The following is an 18,653-nucleotide window of genomic DNA, read 5'->3' as shown; positions in this document are numbered from 1 at the left end:
GCAGCAAAAACAATGGCAACCAACTGTCAACTGTAGTGTTAATATCAGTAAAAGTAATAACGCTATGGTCACAGATACATAAATACACATCTTCCCTGACTCCACTGTTTGCTGCTGTTGTTGTTGCTGCTGCTCTTGTTTTTCCTCCAGGGTTCCCACCGGGACTCGTGCCTACATGACAAACCCACTGCTCTTTCCTGGAGACTATTTTTTCCTTTTGCTGTTCTTGTTGTTCATAACTGTTATTATTGTTGTTGTTGTTGGCTAGGACAGAGAGAAATGGAGAGAGGAGGGGAAGACAGAGAGGGGGAGAGAAAGACAGACACCTGCAGACCTGCTTCACCGCCTGTGAAGCGACTCCCCTGCAGGTGGGGAGCCGGGGGCTCGAACTGGGATCCTTATGTCGGTCCTTGCACTTTGCACCATGTGCGCTTAACTCACTGTGCTACCACCCAACCCCTTCCACTTGCTTTTCTATATGCTGGATTTTTTATATCTCTCTGCCCCAAATCACTGGAGCGGGAGGAAATGACTCTCCCACTCTCCACACAGTAAGCACACTCAGCCCCTGGTGTTAACTATGAGTGGAAAAATAATTAGAGACCCAGAATTACAATTTCTCTAAAAACATTCCTTGGTCTCAAGCAAAGGCCTTAACCACCTTTTAGATTTAGAAGTGATGAGGCAAATTACGGATAGTCTTTGAGACCCTGAAATCTCAGACTGGGAGAACACACAAGTTCTTGACTCCTGTCTGCAAAATAAGGCACAGAACCCCACCTCTACTGAGACGGGCTGACTCTCCGCAACAGCTACTGCCCCAAAGACAGTAAGGGCGGAGACGCACATGGATGGTGTGGGACTATAGGCTTTCTTTCACTAGAGCACAGTGCTGGCACTTTGTGTCCACTGCTCCTAGGGGTCATTTTTTCCATTTCATGGGGAAGGACAGAGAGCAATTGAGAGAGGGAGGGAGACAACGAGAGAGAGAAAGACACTTTGCAGACCTGTTTCACTGCTCATGAAGCATCCTCACTGCAGGTGGGGAGCAGGAATTAGAACCTGCGGGGTGCTATGTGCTTTGTGCACTTACCCAGGTGCCTCACCACCCAGATCCTGAGATTACAGATCTCCAAGCATGCGGAAACACAACGTCTGAGCAAGCATCAAGCACATAGTCAGGAAATTGCTACAGAACCCTGACACAGTTATACGAACATCCTAGAATGGCACTGAATAGCAACATATGAAGAACCTCTTAGCAAACATTTTTCCACCTTAGACTATTTGAGGATATTCTCCAAGGAGCCAGGCGGCGGCTATCCAGTTAAGCACGGGGGTGGGGGTGGGGTAAGAGCTTCATAAGCAGTGAAGCAGGTCTGCAGCTATCTATCTATCTTTCTCCTCTCTATCCCAATTTCTCTCTGCCCTATTCAATAAAATGGGAAAAAATGGCCACGGGGGGATGAATTCGTAATGATGGCACAAAGCCTCAGCAATAACCCTGGAGGGAGGGAGGGAGGGGAGGAGGAAGGGGGGAGAGGGAAAGGGAGAGGGAGAGGGAGAGGGAGATAGAGAGAGAGAGGGAGAGGGAGAGAGAGAGGGCATATTTTCCATTTTATAATGGAAAACAGTAAGAAAATAAGGGCAATCACTAAAATTCACATTACAGACGACTCCTAACACCTCTTCTAAAAACAAGAGCTAAGCACATTTGGTCTAGGGTAGCTCTGCAGCATGTGAGGTTGACTCGCGGGCAGCTCGAGTATAATGTCTGTATTTCTAAACAGATACACTGTCACATACAGACAAACAATTGTTGCTACTTTGCTTTAAGGATTTAATTGAAAATATCAAACCTATATAAACACTGAGTGATACACACGGTAACATCTGTATCAGTTGTTAGCATCAGACCTATATAAACACTGAGTGATACACACGGTAACATCTGTATCAGTTGTTAGCATCAAACCTATATAAACACTGAGTGATACACATGGTAATATCTATATCAGTTGTTAGCATCAAACCTATATAAACACTGAGTGATACACATGGTAACATCTGTATCATTTGTTAGCATTTTACCACGTTTAAAAGTTGTCTTTCAGGGGCCGGGTGGTGGTGCATCTGTTGCAGTGCACAATGATCCAGGTTCAAGCCCCTGGTCCCCACGTGCAGGGGGAAAGCTTTGCAAGTGGTGAAGCAGGGCTGCAGGTATCTTTCTCTGTCTCTCTCCTTCTCTATCACCTCCTTCCCTCTTGATTTTCTGGATGTCTCTATCCAATAAATAAATAAAGATAATATATTTTTTAAAAGTTCTCTTTTACTCTTTCCACCTCTATTCTTATAAATTAATATAATATCATTAACATACCCAAGAAATTTAACATTGTGAAAATTATTTGATATATACTGGGTAATGAAACTTTTCCAATTATCATGAAAGGATCCTTTATAGCTCTTTGATTTTCCAACTCTTGACCCAATCAGAGATCAAGAATTACAATTGGTCGTGATAAATTTTGATCTCTTTTAATCTAAAATAATTGGGGCTGGGTGGTGGCACACCTGTTTGAATGCACATGTTACAATGTTCAAGGGCCCAGGATCAAGCCCCCAGCTCCCCACCTGTAGGGGGAAAGCTTCACAAGTGGTGAAGCAAGGCTGCAGGTGTCTCTCTGACTCTCTCCCTCTCTATCTCCCCTTTCCTCTCTATTTCTGGCTGTCTCTATCCAATAAACAAATAAAGATAATACAAAATTTTAAATAATAAAAATATAAAATAATCTATTGAATGTACATACACACACTTTTTTTGTCTGTTTAAACACTGATATTTTTTAAGTCCACACTATTTAATTTGTGCAATGTTCTATAATTTGAGTGTTTGGTTAATTTCTTTTAAGTTTACTCAGGTCAGAGCACTTTGGCAAGAATAGGAGATACTGTGTCCTTTCCACTGCACTGCATCAAAACTCACGCCTGCCCCACTGTTGGTAACGTTAAGGTGGTGTCTGTCTTATGTTTCCACTGGAGAGATACTTTGCTTCCTTTTAGTTAACAAGCAAGGTGTTATTTTGAGGCCATGCGGCTATTCAAGTCCCCAGATTGTTGTCTGACCACTGCAATGGCGTGAGCCCTCCCTGACAGACCTGAGCACTAAAGAGACACGGAGACAGGGTCTCCAGTCACCTCACTATCTCTGCAAACCTCATTTAGCACTGCTTAATGGGAATGAAGCCTTTGGCACTTTTTTATTCCCCCCTATAGGCGCACTGTCCCGATAGAACTCTGTTTAGAATATACATCATGGGAGCCGGGCGGTGGCGCAGTGGGTTAAGTGCACATGTCGCAAAGCACAAGGACCGGTGTACAGATCCCGGTTCGAGCCCCCGGCTCCCCACCTGCAGGGGAGTCGCTTCCCAGGCGGTGAAGCAGGTCTGCAGGTGTCTGTCTTTCTCTCCCCCTCTCTGTCTTCCCCTCCTCTCTCCATTTCTCTCTGTCCTATCCAACAATGACATCATCAATAAGAACAACAACAACAATGAAAAACAATAAGGGCGACAAAAGAGAAAATAAATTAATTAATTTAAAAAAGAAAGTTAAAACAAAAAAGATGCATTGTGCCAAAGCATAGTGAGAACGATTACCAATCCTCAATCACTTACTGTGGAGACTCTCAAATGCAAAGCGAGGGGAGTTTTGAATATCCTGAAGGGGAAAAACTGGTCCACAATAATACGGATCACCTCACAAATCTTCAGCGGCTCACGAAGCCACTCAGTGCCATCCAGACCGCTCATCCTGTCCCCCAGCGTCTGACCAACTCTTTGTCCCGCCTCTCCTCTAAAACCCACCAGACGGAGGTTTTTCTTGTATCCTCCTGACCCGAAGCTTTTCCTCTGCTCCACCCTCTTCCTCTGCCTTGAGTCCCCTACACCACGCCACAGACTTCATAAACCTTATCAGCTTAGAAGGTCAAGGTAGCGCAGCGGGTTAAGCGCACGTGGCACAAAGCACATGGACCGGCATAAGGATCCCGGTTCGAGCCCCCGGCTCCTCACCTGCAGGGGAGTCGCTTCACAGGCGGTGAAGCAGGTCTGCAGGTGTCTGTCTTTCTCTCCCCCTCTGTCTCCCCCTCCTCGCTCCATTTCTCTCTGTCCTATCCAACAATGAAGACAGATAACAATAACAACTACAACAATAAAAAACAGAGCAACAAAAAGGGAATGAATGAATAAATAAATAAATAAATATTTTTAAAAATTAAAAGGTCAGGGCCAAAATTTTGCTCTTACACAAGCGACCTCCCCCACCATCTCTGAGTATTCTTAGCCTGTGACACCACCCCATGTGCTTCATAAGTCACATGTATGTCTTATCTCCCGCTGAGGTTAAAATCAGGACTGTGGTATCTGAACAGTAAGAAATACACTGGACATGCATTCAGTCATCAGTGAAACTGGAACACCAAAATATTTGGTAAAAAAAAAAAAAATCTATCTAAAAAAAATTTAGCCTTTAAGTAGTAATCATGAGAAAAATTAGAACTGTTTGGTGTACATCATAAATATTTCTAATATATATTTAGTCTGAATTGCATATGGGAGAGAGGGGAAGGAACACTGCAGTTCTTAGGACCTCATATATCTTAATCTAGCCCTGGCTGAAAACTCTAAGGATGGAATTCATTGTGATTTCTCTCCTAGCCCCAGGCCCTAAACCATGTGTTATGCATAGTAAATATTTGGTTAGTAGTTTCTGAATGATAGAGAAAACTGGGAATTGTGGTCCGGGATGTGGCGCAGTGGATAAAAATGTTGGTCTCTCAAGCATGAGGTCCTGAGTTCAATCACCGGCAGCACATGTGCCAGAGTGATGTCTGGTTCTCTCTCTCTCTCTCTCCTATATCTCTCATTAATAAATAAAAAATATTTTAAAAAGAAATAAAACTGGGAATTACATCAATTGTTTTTGCTCCTATGAAGACAGAATGAGTGGGGCTGAGTGGTTAAGTACACATATTACTGAGCCCTTGCTCCCCACCTGCAGTGTGGGGAGGGGGGTGTCACTTCACAAGCAGTGAGGCAGGTCTGCAGGTATCTCTCTCCCTCTCTCTATCTCTCTATCTCTCTATCTATCTCCCCACCATCTCTCATTTCTCTCTGTCCTAATGAACAAGAAGAAAAAGTGGGGGTGGGAGGTAGCTGCCGGGCGCAGTGGACTCATATGCCACCACAAAGCCCCAGCTATAAAACCCTGATGGTGATGAAGAAGAACAAGAAGATAAGAGAAGGAAGAGGAATGATACCTCTCCCTCCACTATTATTTCCTTCACCCTCAGCCTCGGCCATCTCAGACTCATGACTATAAGAAAGCAAAGACCAGCTACAGACGTTTAGCCACAAGATTGTGTATTTGAATTCAAGACTTTCCCGGGTCTGTGGTCAGCTCAAGGGTTGCCCCATGCACTGAAACATAGAACAGCCTGTGTGTGATGATATCTGACACAGAGAGAAACAGAGGGAGCGGGGAGGGCCATGCATGGTACTGCTTCACCGTCCATAAAACACCCCTCCTGCAGGCCGAGACTGGGGGGCCGAAGCCTGGATCTTCGTGCACTGCAGTGTGTGTGTGCGGGGGGTCTACCAGGTACACCAAGCCCCTCGGAAGGTCTATTCTGATAAAGCACAGCACGTGTGCTTCGTGTCCACCTGCAGGGGCAGCTTTGCAATCAGTAATGCAGGTCTCTCTCCCTCTTACTATCTCTATCTCCCCCTTTCTTCTCTATTTCTCTCTGTCTCTAACCAATAAAAAAATCAATGAATTGAAAAAATATATGCGATGATGGATGGTCGGCAAAGCCACTACCAGTGCAGTACACGATGCCAGAAACCCCAGGAGGGCTGGCTCCTTGCTTATTGACGAATCCGCTTACTAACATATTTCGGGAACGGGAATCAGTCGGTAAGTGAGAGTGACCTGTGTGCAGCTCGTTGCCAGGCCCTGTATCTGGCGCTGAGGACTAACTCTGGACTCATTTAGTGATGTACTTCCAAGGTCCGACTCTGGGCTCAGTGCAAGAAACATACACCTCCCTAGGCTCTCTGTCCACTTTTTGCATGGCCTAATAGAACATGTTAGTCCCTCTGTCTCCCCGTGGCGACGACATCTTTTCAGGAAAGAGGAGCTCGAGGTCCCAGAGCAAGTCTCAGGGCTGAGCCCCTCGCACATCATGTCAAAGACAGGCCAGGTGGCTCTCCTGAGGATTCTGGAAATAGGCTGCCCTCTTCCAGGAATGAACCATGGTTCCCTGCTGGGCATGATGTTACTTTAGTGTCCGAGGACCACAACAGGAAATCACATCACCAAATCCTAGCCAAACAGCTTGCTGACGGCTGGGGCGGCAGGGTTCAGGGGGAGAGACCAGCCACCCACTCCTGCGCTGAGAATGGTTCTCGGTGCTACTCCTGCACCAGGCCCCCCTGGCCTCACACCTCACACGCTGGTCGGCACCAAACCAGCAAGGCTGCTCTGTCCTTGCACAGCCAGCACTGACACAGCTGAGCCAGGTCCCTGCAGAGGGCAGAACCCACACACGAGACCCTCGCCACAGGGCCCCCAGTTCTATGGAAACTTTGCTGGGCTTCTAGCTCCATTTTGGAAGTATCTCTTCTTGTCTTCCAGGACATATTATTCCAAGAAAGGAGAGTCAGGCGGTAGCACAGTGGGTTAAGCAGACGTGGCTCAAAGCACAAGGACCAGTGGGCGTAAGGACCCTGGTTCGAGCCCCCGGCTCCCCACCTGCAGGGGAGTTGCTTCACAGGCCGTGAAGCAGGTCTGCAGGTGTCTGTCTTTCTCTCCCCCTCTCTGTCTTCCCCTCCTCTCTCCATTTCTCTCTGTCCTATCCAACAATAACAATAATGACTACAACAATAAAACAACAAGAGCAACAAAAAGGGAATAAATAAATAATTTAAAAAAAGAAAATCCAAGAAAAAGAGTGCATGTGTTCCCCAGAAACTACACACATTCACACACACACACAGAGACCTACATATATCTATGTGTGTGTAAATGTGTGCACATATATACATGGGCATGTATGTACATGTGTGTGTTTACACCTCCTGGTATGAATGCAGAGACGGCAAGGGACCATGTAGGCTCACTTCTAAGTAGACAGGTCCTAACAGCACAGACGACCCCCCCCCCAGACAACAGAAATACAGTAAATACAGTGGAGAAGAAAAAAGGCAGGTTGACTGACGGAGAAGGGCACTCACTCAGAACTGCATGCCTGAACTTCGATTCTGATCCACAGTCAGAATTGGCTCCTCCAGTGCCCTGGGGGAGACTCTCCCTGTCTCTCGGCCTCACAGACTGGTCTGCATCGAGCTCCTGTAATCGAGGTCAGGGCCTCCCTTGCAGGGTTGAAAGCAGTCAATGTAAGAATTAAAGAAATGAGCCCCGTGCTTAGCACAATGAAGGCAAAAAACAAACAAAAAAAAACAGCAAAATACTATGCATTGCTGTTTTCCTTGCTCTTTTTCTTTTCTTTTCTTTTTTTAGAGAGAGAGAGAGGGAGAGGGAGAAGGAGAAGGAGGGAGGGAGGGAGGGAGGGAGGGAGGGAGAGAGACCCCAGCACTGAAACTTCCTTTCACTGCAGTGGGGACAGACTAGGACTGGGGTCGCATACAAGGCAAAGCAGACAGAAAGCTATCTCGCCAGCCCTCCCTTCTCTGTTGGAAGCAACTTCTAATTGAAACATTTGTATGAACAATCTCAGTGGTGTCCTTTAAACCTTCCACTGGCCGTGATCACAAGGTGTAGCTCTCTCAAAGATAGAGATCGTGCTCTGGAATCCAACTGGTGGACCTAGAAGATTCCACAAGGAAACTAACAGGAGAGGCGTGAGATCACAGAGGAGGGGGTTTCCTCCAAGCAGAAGCCAGCCTCCCACCTCTGTGTTACCAGTGGGCTGTCTTTGCTGCCAAGCCCCAAGTTCCTGCTTCTCTGCTTATCTCATATGTTTTGTTCAAGACCAGGGAAAAGGGGACTTTCCAGAACAGGAATTCCGTTTATTTCCTGGGACTTTTACATAGGGGACAGTAACACAGTTTGTGTCTCCAGTGACATTTCTTCTGGGACTGTTCATGGAGAACGTAATTGATTCTCTGTAGAGTTTTAAAGGTTGTTGTTCTTTTGCTGTAAATGGGATAAAAAATGTGTCTCCAGACAGTTACAGGACCCCCATTTGACCAGGTCTGATGAGACTTTAGAAAGAGAGCATCGGGCCTGAATGGATCCCAGATGGTAAAGGGCCAAACAGCTGGTGGGTTCGGTACCTGAGCACAGGATAGTGAGGAGGAGCCGCTGTGTGGAGGGGGGAGTCCACATAATCACAGAAGATCAAGAAGAACGGGGGGGGGGGAGGTTTACATTTTCACGTAAAGAGAATCTGGGATCTAAAACCAGGAAAGAGGGAGTGAGGAAGGGAGGAAGAGAAAGAGGGAGACTCCAAAACACTGTACACACCAGGAGTCGGGTGGTAGCACAGCGGGTTAAGCGCAGGTGGCACAAAGCACAAGGACCGGTGTAAGGATCCCAGTTCGAGCCCCGGGCTCCCCACCTGCAGGGGAGTCGCTTCACAGGCGGTAAAGCAGGTCTGCAGGTGTCTGTCTTTCTCTCCCTCTCTCTGTCTTCCCCTCCTCTCTCCATTTCTCTCTGTCCTATCCAATGATGACATCAATAACAATAACTACAACAATAATAAAAGCAAAAAGGAAATATGTATTACAAAGAAAAACACTGTACACAGCATGAAACGTGGAACAGAGAATGTTTTACACACTAAGCAGCCAAGTGAAATCCTCCCTAGTCACACCTCCGTCCTGGACTGTCACAGCAAAGGACAACTGGGCTTCAATTCCCAACTACGCACTAAGTGGCCTTAGAAAGTGGTCAGGCCCGCGTGGGCTCCAGCACGTGCTACACACAGCAGCAGGGTCTCTCTCTGGGAGCTGCGTCTGCTACCATGGAAACGCATGGACATGCGAAAGCTAAAAGGAGCACGCAGCGGTTGACGTTAGCTGATGAGGCTGAGACACGTCCAGGCAGAGTCAGTTCTGTGCAACGGGCTGTGTGGACATGACAACTGTCCAGTGGCGACCAAACAGACTGAATGAAAAGCCAGGATGCCACCTTCACCCGGCCAAACTTATGGGAGTTCCTGGCATCTCTCCGCGGCTCAGCATGAGAACACTTCTCCCTGGAAGAAGCAGAAGTCTCCAGCCACCCTTACATCCCTCAGTGCAGCCAGAGGGATGTACTTTGGTCAGTTAAAATGAGCTCTGTGGTGTTTTCACTACCCTCAGATGACAAAAGGACAAGGTGACATTCCCACGCAGTCTTGATGGCCCTACTCCTGGCCCAGAGTGACTGGGGGTCGGGGGCACTGGCTGGCCTCTCCCAGCCAATAATAAACAAGCAATCACTTGTCCTCTGACCCTTGTGAGGGACGGGCTTCCTCGGTGCGGCTTAAGAGAATGCCAACTCTGTGTCCCCGTGACCTTTTCTGCCGCTTCACCCTCTGATCTGGGGTTTCTTTATTTGTCTGCCTTGGATCTCACATCTGCACGAGTCACTGTCCTGGGTCACACTTTCATTCAGGTGGAAAGATCGAGAGACGTGGCGACAGGGAGAAACACCACAGGACTTCCCGTGTGGTACCAGGACTCAGACCTTGTCCTAGTACGTAGCAACAACGGAGCTCTCTCCACTGAGCTTTCCCTCAACCCAAGGCCCCTCTTTTCCTTCTCTGTGACTCCTGCCCCTCAATCCCTGGGCAGCAAAACCCAGCCAAATGAGGACACTGATAACCCTCCTGTGCAACCACCCCAAGCAAAGGGATCCATCTTTCCCAGTCCCCCCCAGCTCTGACTGAGGGGCAGGCAGCACACTGGTGGTGGGAAGGCAGGCGCCCTGGTGGGAAGGAGGAGCCCAGCGTCTGCTCTAGGATCCCCTCAGGCTCCAGGGCCACTGGGCCGACTCCAAACTTGGTTGAACAAGATCCTGTCAGTCCATGTGCTACAGAGTCGACGCCTCTCTCCAGCCAGCCAAGGGTCTCTGCTTCACTTTTCACCCAGCGCAGTCAGCAACTGCGTTTCATGGCTGAAAAAGCCAGTGATGGGATAAGTAGTGTTTGTTATCTAACTAAATTGTAGAGGAAATGATGTGTGAATGAACAAATTCTAACACAACCGTGGATCACTTCTGACAGCTCCGATTATGGTTTTGTTTAGTGAAGCACTTGCACATTCTAATGAACTGTCTTATGGAATTATTAATTGGAGCTGGGGTTTCCAGGGCTTTCCCATGGCTCTGAACCCTTCCTAACAGAGAGGATGTACCTTTCAGTGTCTTCACTACAAAGGTCTTCCTACTCAAAAGCCCTAGGGCTGAGCGAGCATCTCGAGCTGATAGATTCACCAGCAAAACATGCTAGAGAAGGTTCTGGTGAATCTGAAGAATCAGGCAAAACCACCTTCCCCCTAAGCTTAGGAGAAGGAAGCTAGAGAAGCTCAGGAAAGCCCGTCAGGAGCTCCACCTCTGTCAGGGGGACCCCAACACTGCTCCACAGGGTCACAGGACAGCCAGGGCCGCTCAGGAGGAACGTGAGGACTCCTGCAGTTCTGATGTCTTGAAGGGACTTTCACACCTCACCCTGACTTAGGAGCTGGGAGTCAGCTGACTTGAGAATCCACCTTCAAAAGCGCATGTCAACACCCAAGAAAAAGCAGAAGCAAAAAGTAGGGACAAGGGGCCGGTCAGTGGTTCCCCAGTAAAGCACACATGTCACAATATACAAAGATCTGGGTTCAAATTCCTGGTCCCCACCTGTAGGCAGGAAACTTAACAAGCAGTGAAGAAGTGCTGCAGGTGTCTCTTTTTCTCTCTCCCTCTCCCCCACTTCCTTCTCAATTTCTCTGTCTCTATCCAGAAGAAGCAAAACAAAGAAGCACATAAATAAATAGCAGGGACACAGGTCACACAAATGGAGGGAAAGCCCAGAGCCACCTCAGCCCTCCCCCCCCCCCCCGTGTGAGAAGAGAGACCCCAGGCCTCTGGTCTTACAGGAGGACTCTTTCTGCCGTGCTCCTCTCCCCACTTCAGAGAATGCCCAGAAGATCAAGTCTACATCTATCAGCGTCTCTTCCAGTTCTCTGTCCAAGGTGCCACTGAGGGCCTGAGATCCGCAGAGCAGACCTGCCAAGAGCACTCCATCCAAGACGGCTTGTGGTGGCAAACTGCATGTGGATGGGAATGGAACTAGGCCACATGGTGGAGATGGGGGTGAAATGCTCCCTTGAACTTTTTTTTTAAATATGTGATGTATATAAAATTTTTTAAAATTATCTTTTATTTATTGCATAGAGACAGTCAGAAATCGAGAGGGTAGGGGGAGAAAGAGACAGTATGGTCCAAGAGATGGTGCAGTGATAAAGCTTTGGACTCTCAAGCATGAGGTCCCGAGTTTGATCCCCGGCAGCACAAGTGCCAGAGTGATGTCTGGTTCTTTCTCTCTCCTCCTATCTTTCTCATCAATAAATAAAATCTTTAAAAAAGAAAGGAAGGGAGGAAGTAAGGAAGGAAAGAAGGAAGGAAGGAAGGAAGGAAGGAAGGAAGGAAGGAAGGAAGGAAAGAAGGAAAGAAGGAAGGAAGGGAGAAAGACAGCTGCAACCCTGCTTCACCACTTGCAAAGCTTTCCCCCTGCAGGTGGGGACCAGCAGCTCGAACCTGGGTCCTTGCACATTATAACATATGCACTCAACCAGGTGCACCACCATCTGGCCCCCTTCCTTGAACTTTGACAATTGTTTTGAGACAAGTCACAGGTGTACACGGCCCAGACACTGAGCAGCTCAGGGAATGGACAGGAGAGCTAGAGAACCCTTGGTTATGTCATCAAGCATATCACCCCAACTCTGCTTCAGGCGAGAATCAGCCTCAGTTGATGCTGGGTGCCGCTGACCACCCTGCGGCCCTGAGAACATGAAGCTCTGGCAGTGTGCACAGCCAACTAGGTGGCAGGAGCAAATCTGATGATGCAGACAAGCCAGAAACCTGGGCTAAATCCAAGGGAGGCCAGGAAACGCCTTTCCACTAGGACGTTATGCTGATCTCTGTTCCCAGAAAGACTCAAAACAGAGAATTCCACAAATGTCTGAAGTCAGCTCAGAGGCTGGGAGTGGTAAAATGACAAACGCCAGCTATACCCCTTACCACCCCGAGCATGCCCAATCTCATTTAAAGCACAGCTGTCTAACAATGAGGAAGTGGGACAAAGGTTCTTCAAGGCCCTTTTCTGAGTTGTAAGTCAACTTAATTTTAAAAGCAAACTGCAGCAGTACATATGATAACACTCACTTATAAGCCCCCATCTTCTTTGTGACAGCAGGTGCACTGCTACTCATCGTCACGCTCTACCGTGCCCTCTCCACTCCAGCAGAGAATACTTCTCCTCTGACAGGGAACCTGAGCGTGCAACTTGCTTTGGCCAGTGGGATCTGATATAAACTAGGCCCTAGCAGAAGCTTCAGGAGCCACTGGAAGACAGACTCTTTTTTTTTAGTCTTATTTTATTTTTAATTGATATTATTTTATTCATAAAATAAAAAATATTGACAAGACCATAGGATAAGAGGGGTACAACTCTACACAGTTCCCACCACCAGAACTCTGTATCCCACCCCCTCCCCTGATAGCTTTCCCATTCTCTATCCCTCTGGGAGTATGGACCCAGGGTCACTGTGGGATGCAGAAGGTGGAAGGTCTGGCTTCTGTAATTGCTTCCCCGCTGAACATGGGCGTTGGCAGGTGGATCCATACTCCCAGCCTGTCTTTAAAGACTGTTGCTTTTTTAATTACTCTTCCAGGAAAGTCCATGCCCCAAATAGAGGTTACTTAACCGGCATCTCTGCATGAGAAAAGGAGCACAGCAGAGCTCTGTAACAACCACAGCTGATTCACAGTCATCCAGCATTTGTATGAGACAGGGGGAAATATTGCTTGTTTTGTAATTGAGTGGAGGGGGAAGGAGGAGCCATTTGTTACAGCAGGACAACCCCATGGCTGCCTCCACTCCACACAGCTGCCTACAGATAAAGGGACTAGATGAATAAACTGGACTCTGGTTGGGACGTCACCGCTATGGCCGGCACAGAGAGTGCAAGTGTTTCAAAAGAGGCCTGAACACAGATGTCAGGAGCACTGGGAAGGAGGAAAAGGTTATCCTGGAGTTTCCAGTAAGGTTCCTCAGAGATTGTGAAAAATTGAGCTGAATCTTGAAGGTGATCAGAGAAGGTTGGAAAAGATGCGAGAACTCCATGCAGAGGTTACAGTATAAAAATTCAGAGATGTGGGAGTTGGGTGGTAGCACAGAGGGTTAAGCGCATGGGGCACAAAGCGCAAGGACCGGCGTAAGGATCCCGGTTCGAGCCCCCGGCTCCCCACCTGCAGGGGAGTCGCTTCACAGGCGGTGAAGCAGGTCTGCAGGTGTCTGTCTTTCTCTCCCCCTCTCTGTCTTCCCCTCCTCTCTCCACTTCTCTCTGTCCTATCCAACAATGATGACATCAACAATAATAAAAACAATAAGGCCAACAGAAAGGAAATATTTTAAAAAATACTTTATTAAAACAAACTCAGAGATATGTAAGGGAAAAGAAAACTAGGCATAGACTCTCGTGTCTCTTCTGGCATTGCTGGAGCACAGATGGAGTGAGGAGGAGGAGTGGGGAGGAAACTAACAAAGGAAGAAGCCGATTTCAAAGGGCCTGAAATACCATGCCAACAGTGCCAACCTCACCCTCCAGGCAATGGGAATGATTCAAAATTTCCAGTAGGTGGAGGTTTTAGAAATATCACTCCGGAAGTGGTAGAGCTGGGGCCAAGTGAGAGCCAAGAGAGCAAGGAAGAAGACGGTGACGGTGAAGCAGTCAGATGGCACAGCGCCGCACTGAAACGGAGCAACTCAAAGCAAAAGCAATCAGGAGACGCTTCAGGGGGAGGTCGGTTCAACGTGGATGGGAGATGAGTTAGAAAGCATGAACGAAAAAAAAAAAAAAAAAAACGAAAAAAAAAAAAAAACGAAAGCATGAACGAGGGGGTCGGGCGGTAGCGTAGCGGATTAAGCGCATGTGGCGCAAAGTGCAAGGACCGGCGTAAGGATCCCGGTTTGAGCCCCTGGCTCCCCACCTGCAGGGGAGTCACTTCACAGGCGGTGAAGCAGGTCTGCAGGTGTCTGTCTTTCTCTCCCCCTCTCTGTCTTCCCCTCCTCTCTCCATTTCTCTCTGTCCCATCCAACAATGACAAAGACATCAACAACAACAATAATAACCACAACAAGGCTACAACAACAAGGGCAACAAAAGGGGGAGAGGGTGGCCTCCAGGAGCAGTGGATTCATGGTGTAGGCATTGAGCCCAGCAATGACCCTGGAGGCAAAAAAAAAAAAAAAAAAAGAGGGAGAGACAGAGAGACGCCTGTAGCCCTGCTTCACCACTCAAGAAGTTTTCCCCTGCAGGTGGGGACCAGGGGTTTGAACCTGGGTCCTTGCACACTGTAATGTGTGCACTCAACCAGGTGTGCCATCACGTGCCGCCCCCCCCCCCCGCCACTAGTGATATCACTGGGCCTCGCTGCCTGCATGACAGATCCAATGCTGCTGATCACCTTTTTTTTTTTTGCCTCCTTTTATTTCCTTCCCCACCCCCTTCTCTCTTTTACATTGCTAGAAAGAGAGAAATTGAAAAGAGAGTGAGAAGTAGAGACTGAGAGAAAAAGAGAGACACCAGCAGCCCTGCTTCACGGCTCCTGAAGTTTCTCTCCTGGAGGTGGGAATCCAGGGCTTGACCCTGAGGGTTGCTGTGCACAACCTGTGTGTGCTCAAGTGGGCGCACCAAGGCCCAGACCCCCAAAGTCACCATCTTACACAACTCTGAACACAAACTCCTGGGACACTTAACTTAGCACATGGGCTCTGTATTCAGAGATGGGACAGGCATATACGAAGCACTGAGAACAGTGGTCCTTGCCTCTCAGGTGGCTTTTCTGTTATTTAGAAGGTAAACTCTCATCTGATTGCAAAGACTAGGCATGAAAACTATATATTATCATAAAGCAATGTTATTCCAATGTCATAATTAAATGAGCAACTGGCATCTTTTATTTTTGAATGAGAAAGTAATTAAACTCCTGGGACCCACGCGCTTTCCTTACGAGTTCAACTGTTGGGCCCTTCTGGCTTCAAAGGGTGATTTCTTGCAGTTAGTGTCCTGCTGCTATAAAATGTGAAAACATGTTTCTAGCTAGCCACAGGAATATCGCTTGCCCTTTGAATGACACATTGTATCTGCCAGAAACAAACACCAGTGGCTTACACAGTAACAGTTAGCTTCTCGTGGTGGGACCCAGGGCCATAGATCATTGGCAACACTGACACACGTGTCTGTGGTGCACAGGAAAGAGAACAAGGGAAAGGCCTACAAACTAGCTCTTAAAGCTCCCACCTGGAAGAAACACATGTCACTTCTGTTCACATTTCCTTGGTGAAAATAAAACACACAACCAAATCTGGTGCACAGGGGGCAAGGGTAGCCCACCGACACTCTGGGGCATAGCAGGTGTCACTAGCAGGGGCACAGCCTCTGGTGCCTCACCTGGATCCCAGAGATTCTCATTCAAGAGTTGAGAGAAGGGGGTCAGGTGGTAGCACAGAGGGTTAAGCGCAGGTGGCACATAGCACAAGGACCAGCGTTAGGAACCCGGTTCGAGCCCCCAGCTCCCCACCTGCAGGGGAGTCACTTCAAAGGTGGTGAAGCAGGTCTGCAGGTGTCTGTCTTTCTCTCCCCCTCTCTGTCTTTCCCTCCTCTCTCCATTTCTCTCTGCCCTATCCGACAAGGACAACAACAATAATAATAACTACAATAATAAAACAAGGGCAACAAAAGGGAATAAATAAATAAATATATATTAAAGAAAAGAAAGGGAGTTGGGCGGTAGTGCAGCAGGTTAAGCGCACATGGCGCAAAGCGCAAAGACCGGCATAAGGATCCTGGTTTGAGCCCCCGGCTCCCCACCTGCAGGGGAGTCGTTTCACAGGCGGTGAAGCAGGTCTGCAGGTGTCTGTCTTTCTCTCCCACTCTCTGTCTTCCCCTCCTCTCTCCATTTCTCTGTCCCATCTAACAACGAACACATCAATAACAACAATAATAATCACAACAATAAAAAACAAGGACAATAAAGGGGGAAATAAATATTAAAAAATAAAATTAAAATTAAAAAAAAAGAAAAAGAGGAGGTGTGGCTGCCTCCCTGAGGATCCCCCGGGAGGGACGGAACTGTCACCCAGAGGCAGATGCCGGGACCACCTCTAGAGCAGAGGAGCCGGCCCCTGGGGCACTGAGTCGCGGCTCACCGTGAGCACCCCCATCTCTGCGCTGCCTCCGCAGCACAACAGCTATTCATAAGCGGCATCTGTACAAATGGAACAGCATAGCTCGGCTTCCCCCGCACTTTAGATAACTGAGTTACTGATGAAGAAACAGAATGGAAATGCTACCCAGTCACGGGCTGGCCCTGGTGTGCGCCTGTGAATCTGGTAGTTTCTCCAGATGCCATTTCTAACAGCCGCCTCTCCCCTCTGCCTCGTTATCTCCCGTTCTCCTCTGTGCTTCTAAACAAAGGCAGCGGGTGTACTCCGCCAGGGACCCTGACCGCCCACCTGCCAGGCAGAGCAGAGAGAGCAGTCAGGGGCTCTGGTCACTCAAGGATGAGAGAAAGACTCAACACAGACTCAACTCTGACCAGGTGCCAGCACTTTGTGTTATCTCATTCAATCCCCTCCATACCCTCATGCTAAGACGTCTGTCCCATGGGGAAGGAAACTGAGGTTTGGAGCAGTGAAGCAACTCGCCCAAGGTCACACAGCTGGAAAGAGATGAAATCAAGACTTGAACTGACCCTAGCATCCGGGTCCTTGCCCATGACCCTGGTCAGGCCCTTGGTTGGCCACAGCTAGTCACCACTGACAGTGGCCATCCCTACCAGCAAGCTGATGACTCCCAGTGGAGAGAATCTGGCATTCAAAGAGACAGAGGCTGACAATGGGCATCTCCTGGGGTCTCTGCAGGGCAGACCCTGAGGTATTTGGCACTTGCATCAGCAACACCAAGCCCAAAATCGGCCTGGAGAAGGCCTTCAATAAACATTTGCTGAATGACTGACTAGACAAATGATTAAAAGAAACTGCTGTAAGCGAGGGGCAGTGACTAGCCAGGAGCTTTCCTCTCGATTCATATTACAACTGCCAAGAGGACATAGGGCCTTCCTGAAGATAGTCCTCGCCTAATGAGATATTCACTTACCGACCACGTGGAGGTAGGACCAGCACTCTGAGGAGTCAGTAGTGTGTGTGTGTGTGTGTGTGTGTGTGTGTGTGTGTGTGTGTGTGTGTGTGTGTGTGTGTGTCGGGGAGGTATGAGGACTTTGGTTCTGGAAAACAACAGCACAGTTGCTCAGCTTCAAGAATCTCCCCTCCCCTGATGTCACCTCTGCAGTCAGTCAGTGCATATTCCCCTTTGCTTTTCATCTCTGTGTGTGTGTGTGTGTGTGTGTGTGAGAGAGAGAGAGAGAGAGAGAGAGAGAGAGAGAGAGAAAGAGACAGAGACCCTCCTAGTACCATTTAGTTCCTAGAGCTTTCACTCTAGTACAATAGTATGCTCTTGAAGAAATACTTTCAAATATATTTAAAATGTTATAACTGATGTTAACAGTGCCATTAAACTACTTAAAGACGGTTAACAAGACCACAACCCGCAAAGCACACGGCGCCTGAAGTGCCAGGGAAGGGTGGGCGCCTCCTTGTTTCTGGCTTCAGGAATGGAAGTCCGTCACTCAGTGAAGACTGCCTGTGGTAGCAGTCAGCGCGACAGGCAAGAGGCAGAGTGGAGGCGAAGTCACCGACATGCCCGCTTAGGTTCAGAACCATTCCTGCCCAACTCACGCAATGGCCACTCTGTAGGACTTGAAAATGCCCCTCCTTTCTCCAATCCATCTTCTCCTCCACTGCCTGTCCCCTTGCTTTAATTAGCAGGCAAGTAGCAAATCCCAGTTGGTTCCTTGAGGTGTCCTCCCTGCTGTGATTGCAAAGGCAACTGCAGACGCAAATTACTCCTGCCACCTGTCACGCAAGATAGGCAGTGGCCTTTAAATGTTTGATTCTGTTGATGTTTCTTATGCAGTGACTGTGGCACGTAATGAGTCTGCCCCAGCTCCTCTAGCTCAGGAGGAAACAGCTCGATGCCATAGAGACAGCATGGGGCTGGGAGCCAGCAGACAGACGGCTTCAGTCCTGCCTCTCCACTACTGTCTGCGGAGTGAATGCGAAGCGCGGCGGTCACTTCTCTGGGCCTCCATTGCTCTCCCTGTAAGTTAGGGATTTGGTCCAGAAGCTTTATTTATTTATTTTCAATTTTTATTTATTTATTTTCCCCTTGTTTGTTGCCCTTTTTATTTTGTTGTAGTTATTATTGTTGTTGTTATTGATGTCGTCATTGTTAGATAGGACAGAGAGAAATGGAGAGAGG

At 48.2% G+C, this 18,653-nt stretch overlaps 1 protein-coding gene across 2 annotated transcripts in view; it reads right to left on the bottom strand.

Annotated features, from left to right (window-relative positions):
* Window positions 1-18,653, bottom strand: part of GALNT18 (polypeptide N-acetylgalactosaminyltransferase 18) — a 315,539-nt gene that overhangs the window by 199,072 nt on the left and 97,814 nt on the right. The window lies entirely within an intron of this gene.

Source organism: Erinaceus europaeus, chromosome 17, assembly GCF_950295315.1.
Source record: "Erinaceus europaeus chromosome 17, mEriEur2.1, whole genome shotgun sequence".
In the NCBI taxonomy this organism is placed as follows: Eukaryota; Metazoa; Chordata; class Mammalia; order Eulipotyphla; family Erinaceidae; genus Erinaceus; species Erinaceus europaeus.
The sequence above is the reverse complement of the archived record's forward strand: the minus strand, read 5'-3'. Positions and strand labels throughout refer to the sequence as shown.